The sequence below is a fragment of the Zalophus californianus genome, chromosome 2 (assembly GCF_009762305.2).
Source record: "Zalophus californianus isolate mZalCal1 chromosome 2, mZalCal1.pri.v2, whole genome shotgun sequence".
Taxonomy (NCBI): Eukaryota; Metazoa; Chordata; class Mammalia; order Carnivora; family Otariidae; genus Zalophus; species Zalophus californianus.
The window spans coordinates 71628835-71636653 of NC_045596.1; the positions used below are offsets into that span (position 1 = coordinate 71628835).

The following is a 7819-nucleotide window of genomic DNA, read 5'->3' on the forward strand; positions in this document are numbered from 1 at the left end:
ACTAACTACCATAATTTCTAACATCACTTTAAAGGGAAATACATTCCAAGTTAAGAGGCACCTGGCTGGCTCAGTCAGAAGAGCATGTCACTCTTGATCTTGGGGTCGTGAGTTCAAGGTTGGGTCTAGAGATTCTTAAAAATAAAATCTTTTTTTTTAAATAAAATAAAGGGAAATGCAGTCTGAATTATAAACAACCAATTAAAAAATTTTCTTAATGCATAACCATTAATTCATTCAACAACTGTTCCTTAAGAGCCTACTAGCTGCAAGTACTGTTCCAGATGTTAGTAATGCAGCAGTGAAGAAAATAAAATAAAATGCTTCCTATTAAGAAATGTTTTTTAAAACGTGGAAATAAGGGCGCCTTGGGTGGCTCAGTTGGTTGAGCGACTGCCTTCAGCTCAGGTCATGATCCTGGAGTCCCCGGGATCGAGTCCCACATCGGGCTCCCTGCTCAGCAGGGAGTCTGCTTCTCCCTCTGACCTTCTTCCCTCTCGTGCTCTCTATCTCTCATTCTCTCTCTCTCAAATAAATAAATAAAATCTTTAAAAAATAAATAAATAAAACATTGGAAATAAGGCAGGGTGCTTGGGGTGGCTCAGATGGTTAAGCATCTACCTTCAGCTGGGGTCGTGATCCCAGGTCCTGGGATCCAGCCCCGCATGGGACTCCTGCTCGGTGGGGAGTCTGCTTCTCCCTCTCCCTCGGCCACTCCCCCTGCTTGTGCTCTCTGTCTCTCTCGCTCTCTCAAGTAAATTAAAAAAATCCTTTCAAAATTAAAAAAAATAATCTAGGGGGAATACACTTTGTTCAAAATATTGTTTACTCCTGATTAAAGGTTCCAGTCTTAGTGAAGTTACATGTTTTTTCCCATAAAGATACAAATAATTTCTATCCAGTAAAAAAGATTATAACCACAAAGGTTACAATTAATTGCCCTGAAGAACATTAAACCAGTTTTGTATCTAAGCTAGATATCTTATTCTAACATTCCTTTATTAAATTGGAACCAGCTTTACAATCTTGATGACTCCCTATTAATTAATTAGTTGAATAAATATTGATAAATATAAATAAATATTTAATAATATAATAAATAAAAATAACTGAATAAATATGTTCATTATATATTTGTATGACAATCATATGTTTAACTTTTTAAAAATTATACTTTGACAATCTCTTCATGGAGTTTATAATATAGTTACATATCTTACTTCTTTGCTTTCTTTTTTTTTTAAAGCTTATATATTTACTTTGTAAGTAATCTCTACACCCAACATGGGGTTCAAACTCATGACCCCAAGATCAAGAGTCACATTCTCTTCTGACTGAGCTAGCCAGCACCCCCCCTTTGCTTTCTTTTTCCAGTTTGGGGTTCAAACTAGTGGGCTACCATGACATAATACTTCCTATTCAATTTTTTCTTTCCTTAAAGAAAAGCACAGCTGGTGACATCACAATCCCAGACTTCAAGCTCTATTACAAAGCTCTAATCATCAAGACAGTATGGTACTGGCACAAAACAGACACATAGATCAATGGAACAGAATAGAGAACCCAGAAATGGACCCTCCAACTCAATGGTCAACTAATCTTCAGCAAAGCAGGAAAAACCATCCAATGGAAAAAAGACAATCTCTTCCACAAATGGTGTTGGGAAAATTGGACAGCCACATGTAGAAGAGTGAAACTGGACCATTTCCTTACACCACACACAAAAATAGACTCAAAATGGATGAAAGACCTAAATGTGAGACAAGAATCCGTAAAAATTCTAAAGGAGAACACAGGCAGCAACCTCTTTTTTTTTTTAAGATTTTATTTATTTATTTGACTGAGAGAGACACAACGAGAGAGGGAACACAGCAGGGGGAGTGGGAGAGGGAGAAGCAGGCTCCCACGCCTAGGAGGGAGCCCGATGCAGGACTCAATCCCAGAACCCTGGGATCATGACCTGAGCCAAAGGCAGATGCTTAATGACTGAACCACCCAGGCGCCCTGGCAGCAACTTCTTTGACCTCAACCACAGCAACTTCTTCCGAGAAACATTGCCAAAGGCAAGGGAAGCAAGGGCAAAAATGAACTATTGGGACTTCATCAAGATAAAAAGCTTTTGCACAGCAAAGGAAACAGTCAACAAAACCAAAAGACGGACCAACAGACTGGGAGAAGATATTTGCAAATGACATATCAGATAAAGGGCTAGTATACAAAATCTATAAAGAACTCATCAAACTCAACACCCAAAGAACAAATTATCCAATCAAGAAATGGGCAAAAGACATGAACAGACATTTCTGCAAAGAAGACATACAAATGGCCAACAGACACATGAAAAAATGCTCAACATCACTTGGCATCAGGGAAATACAAATCAAAACTACAATGAGATACCACCTCACACCAGTCAGAATGGTTAAAATTAGTAAGTCAGGAAACAACAGATGTTGGCGGGGATGCAGAGAAAGGGGAATCCTCCTACACTTTTGGTGGGAATGCAAGTTGGTTCAGCCACTCTGGAAAACAGTATGGAGGTTCCTCAAAAAGTTGAAAATAGAGCTACCCTATGACCCTGCAATTGCACTCCTGGGTATTTACCACAAAAATACAAATGTAGTGATCCGAAGGGGGCACCTGCACCCCAATGTTTATAGCAGCAGTGTCCCACAATAGCCAAGCTATGGAAAGAGCCCAGATGTCCACTGACAGATGAATGGATAAAGAAGGTGTGGTATATATATATACAATGGAATACTACTCAGCCATCAAAAAAATGAAATCTTGCCACTTGCAATGATGTGGATGGAACTAGAGGGTGTGCTAAGCAAAATATGTCAATCAGAGAAAGACAATTATCATATGATCTCACTGATATGTGGAACTTAAGAAACAAAACAGAGGATCATAGGGGAAGAGAGGAAAAAATAAAACAAAATCAGAGAGGGAGACAAACCATAAGAGACTCTTTTTTTTTTTTTTAATTTATTTGACAGAGACACAGTGAGGGAAGGAACACAAGCAGGGGGAGTGGGAGAGGGAGAAGCAGGCTTCCTGCTGAGCAGGGAGTCCGATATGGGGCTCGATCCCAGGACCCTGGGATCATGACCTTAGCCAAAAGCAGATGCTTAACGGACTGAGCCACCCAGGCGCCCCAACCATAAGAGACTCTTAAGCATAGGAAACAAATTGAGGGTTGCTGGAGGGGGAGAGGGTGGGGGGATTGGGTAACTGGGTAATGGACATTAAGGAGGGTATGTGATGTAATGAACACTGGGTATTATATAAGACTGATGAATCACTGACCTCTACCTCTGAAACCAATAATACATTATATGTTAATTGAATTTAAATAAAAATAAATAAGTTAAAAAACATTTTTCTCTTTCCTTAGGTTTTTTTTGGATAGTAAATGGAGGAGACCAGAATGTCACCCCCAAAATATTCCCCTTTGACATAAAAATTATTTCAAACTTAAGGCAATTAAGAAGCAGCAAACTCTCCTCTCTACTTGCCCTCTTTCTGCCTACAAGCAGGATATAAATTCTCCTTTTTCTGGAGACAGACTTATCAGCTCAAGGACAATAAACAAGCAATCTGTAAACAAACTTTACTCCATCAGCTTCCTCCCATCTATTTACCTTCCCTCAGTTTGCCACCCTTGGAAGCCTAAAACCACTTTCCTTTGTCCTGTCATTTCTCTATAAATGTATTGTTCTTTGTTAAGATCCCACAGAAGCCAGAGTTCTAAGCCACTACTTTGAGTTACTCTTCAAGTTTCTCCTATGTGATGTGCTGCCACTGCACACATTAAATTCTTTGTTTTTCTCTCATTAATCTGTGTTTTTGTTGAAAAGCCCGGATGAAAACCTAAGATGAGTAAAGTTTTGCCTCCTCTACGTAAAGAAGCAGATCACTTAATGAATGTTTGTGTCTTTGTTCCCCAAGATCATATGCTGAAAACTCTAATCACAATGTGATGGTATCTGGAATTGCGGCCTTTGGGAGGTAATTAAGTCATGAGGGTGGAACCTTCAGCCAGAGAACTGGCTCTCATCCTCTGCCATGTAAGGATACAAAAAGTCAGCAATCTACAGCTTAGAAAAGGACCTTTGCCAGAACCCAGCTCTGCCAGCACCCTGATCTCATACTTTCAGCCTCCAGAACTGTGAGAAATAGATTTCTATTATCGACGCATCACCCTCAGTCTATGGTAATTTGTTATAGCAGCCTGAACTAAGACATCCCCCTTACAAATATCATTTTGACTGTTTCTGCAATGCAGATGACAGTTAATGAAACCACTATCATCTAGTCTGGTTGCAAATAGGTATGCAAGTATTTAGGGTTGGATTTTTACAGATCAAGTCAAGGACCAGAAAAGTTGGCTTCAGGGGCACCTGGCTGACTCAGTTGGTTAATTGTCTGACTCTTGATTTCGGCTCAGATCATGATCTCAAAGTCATGAAATCAAAACCCCACCCCACATCAGGCTCTCACTCAGCACGGAGTCTGCTTAAGATTCTCTTTCTCCCTCTCCCTTTGCCCCTCCCCACCCCGTTGCCCTCACTCTATCTAAATAAATGAATAAAATCTTTAAAAAAAAAAAAGTTTCAGCAGCAGGTCATGAGTCCAGGGGCTACAGAAGAAAAAGCAGGCTTCCCTGGCTCTTAGTGTCTTATTAAATCACTCCTTGTATATAGCATCCCTTTCCCTTTCAATGTCTTTAGAGAGAGCACTGTGAATGAGATGTGCAAACTTCCTGTGAGGTTGAAACTTCAGGGCCACCCTGTCATCCAGCCCAGTGTTGAGGACCTGAGGTGACTTAGCAATATCTTTGTGCTTTGTGCCAAGTGCACCCCTGTTTACCCTGTGTGGGTTTTTTTTTTTACTCCCTTCTCTTTTGTTATCTTTTTTATTATTTTGGTATTTATTCAAAAAGTCTTTATTGAGTGCCTATTGTATATGAAGCACTGTGGCAGTTAGGAATTAAATGGTAAGTCAAAACATGTCCCCACCTCTCATGGAGTTTATAGTGATTATCCATGATCAATAACAACAATAATAACTAATACATATAGAATCATTACTATGTGCCAGGCCTTCCTCCAAGCACTGTACATTTATTATTTAATTCAAACAGCTAGAAAGGTATTATTTTTTAAAAGATTTATTTATTTATTTATTTGAGAGAGTGCACATGGGGGGGAGGGTCAGAGGGAGAAGCAGACTCCCTGCCGAGCAGGGGCCTGATGTGGGACTCGATCCAGGGACTCCAGGATCATGACCTGAGCCGAAGGCAGTCGCTTAACCAATTGAGCCACCCAGGCGCCCTAGAAAGGTATTATTGTCACCACTTTATAGATAAGGAAACCAAGGCAAGGAAAGTCAGAAATTTGCCCAGTCACATGGCTACAAGTGGTGGACCTACTTGTCACCACTTTCCTGTCTTCACCGTCCTATCAAAGTAGATGTCACCTGAGGTGTTATACTAATCCATTTACTCATTCATCCACTCATCTCACTGTTATTAAACATCTTTGACGTGCCAAGGATGTGGCTGTGGTTTTGGACAAAGAATTAGGAGCAGTCCCTGTCATTGAGTAGATCACAATTTACTGAGAAAGATAGACCCATAAACACAAAATTCCTGCCTAACCTGTCAATTAGAAATGCAGGGCTACATACCAAGTGGAATGGAAACAAAGAAGTGGAAGTGACTCACTTTTGTCTAGGATTGCTGAGAAAGACTTTACAGAAGAGAAAATGTTTTATTAGTGTCTTGAAGCTTAATAGCAACTCATTAGTTAAAGAATAATAGAGAGGGGTACCTGCGTGGCTCAGTTGGTGGGGCGACTGCCTCCGGCTCAGGTCATGACCCTGGAGTCCCGGGATCGAATCCCGCCTCGGGCTCCCTGCTCAGCAGGGAGTCTGCTTCTCCCTCTGCCCCTCCCCCCTCTCATGTGCACTCTCTCTCTCTCTCATTCTCTCTCTCTTTCAAATAAATAAATAAAATCTTAAAAAAAAAAAAAAAAGAATAATAGAGAGAATAATCCAGAGAAAGGAGAGAACATAAGGAGAGGCCTGGAGTCATGCCAGTACCAGGTGTGTGGGCATTGTAGGTGGGTGGGAAGTAGCAGGACTTAAGGATCAGAAGTTGAGTTGGGGGCTCTGTTGCTCATGCTACCCAGCCTGACACCACTACCCATGAGCCAGGGATGGCTGTGCCTCCCATGAATGCTCATCTTGGCAAATTTGCCAGGGATGTCTTCACCAAGGGCTATGGATTTGGCTTCATAAAACCTGATTTGGAAACAAAATCTGAGGGGCATCTGGGTGGCTCAGTCAGTTAAGCCTCTGCCTTCAGCTCAGGTCATGGTCCTGGGGTCCTGGGATCGAGCCCCGCATCGGGCTCCCCACTCTGCGGGAAGCCTGCTTCTCCCTCTCCCACTCCCCCTGCTTGTGTTCCCTCTCTCGCTGTGTCTCTCTCTGTCAAATAAATAAATAAAATCTTAAAAAAAAGAAAGAAAGAAAAATCTGAGAATGAACTGGAGTGTACAAGCTTAGGTTTTGCCAACACTGAGACCAACCACCAAGGTGAGGGTTAGCCTGGAAACCAAGTACAGATGCACCAAACATGGTCTGATGTCTGTGGAGAAATGGAACACTGCCAACACACGAGGCATGGAGATCTTTGTGGAAGATCAGCTTGCATGTGGACTGAAGCTGACTTTTGATTCATCCTCTCACCAAATATGGGGAATAGGGGCAGGATGATGGGGGTGGGGGATAAAGGTGTGGGATGCTAAAATCAGGACAGAGCATAAGTGAGAGTGCATCAGCCTGGATGTGGATTTCTACATGACTGGGCCTTCAGTCTGGGATGCTCAGGTGCCAGGTCAAGAAGGTTGGCTGGCTGGTTGGCTAGCTCCCAGATGAATTCTGAGACCACAAAATCTTGGGGGACCCAGAGCAACTTTGCAGTTGGCTACAAGACTGATGAACTGCAACTTCACACTAATGTAAATGACAGAATAGAGTTTAGTGGCTCCATTTATCAGAAGGTGAACAAGAAGGTGGGCGCCTGGGTGGTTCAGTCGCTAAGTGTCTGCCTTCAGTTCAGGTCATGATCCCAGAGTTCTGGGATCAAGCCCCACATCAGGCTCCCTGCTCCATGGGAAGACTGCTTCTCCCCCTCCCACTCACCCTGCTTGTGTTCCCTCTTTCTCTCTGTGTCTCTCTCTCTGTCAAATAAATAAATAAAATCTTTAAAAAAGAAGTTGGAGACTAATGTTCATCTGGTCTGGACAGCAGGAACTAGTAACACTCACGTCGGAATAGCAACCAAGTATCAGATGGACCCTGATGCCCATTTCCCGACTGAAGTGAACAACTCCAGCCTGATGGGTTTAGGATATATTCAGACCCTAAAGCCAGGGGTGTCGACTGACACTGTCAGCTCTGCTGGGTGGCAACATTGTCAACACTGGTGGCCACAAGCTTGGTCTAGGCCTGGAATGCAAGCATAATTGAATACTGTACAACCGTTTAATTTTAAACTATTTTGCAGGGTAGCTACCTTCAGAATTTAGTCACCTTTTTCTGGATGCAGTATTGCTAAATATCATGTTAGGCCTCCAGATTAAAGATGATTCTGCTTTAAGGTGTTACCCTTTCAGAGATACAGAGGAAACCCAGTTCCAAAAAAAGGTACTTTGAGCTGTAGACTTGAGGGATCTTGGTGGCCTATAGAGATGTCATATTTCTTTTTTTATCTAGAAATGGCTCCTAGTGGAAGCTGATAATTTATAGGCAA

At 41.9% G+C, this 7819-nt stretch overlaps 1 pseudogene; it reads left to right on the forward strand.

The window, feature by feature from the left end:
- Positions 1–6221: 6221 nt before the first annotated feature.
- Positions 6222–7536, forward strand: LOC113925536 (annotated as a pseudogene).
- Positions 7537–7819: the final 283 nt, after the last annotated feature.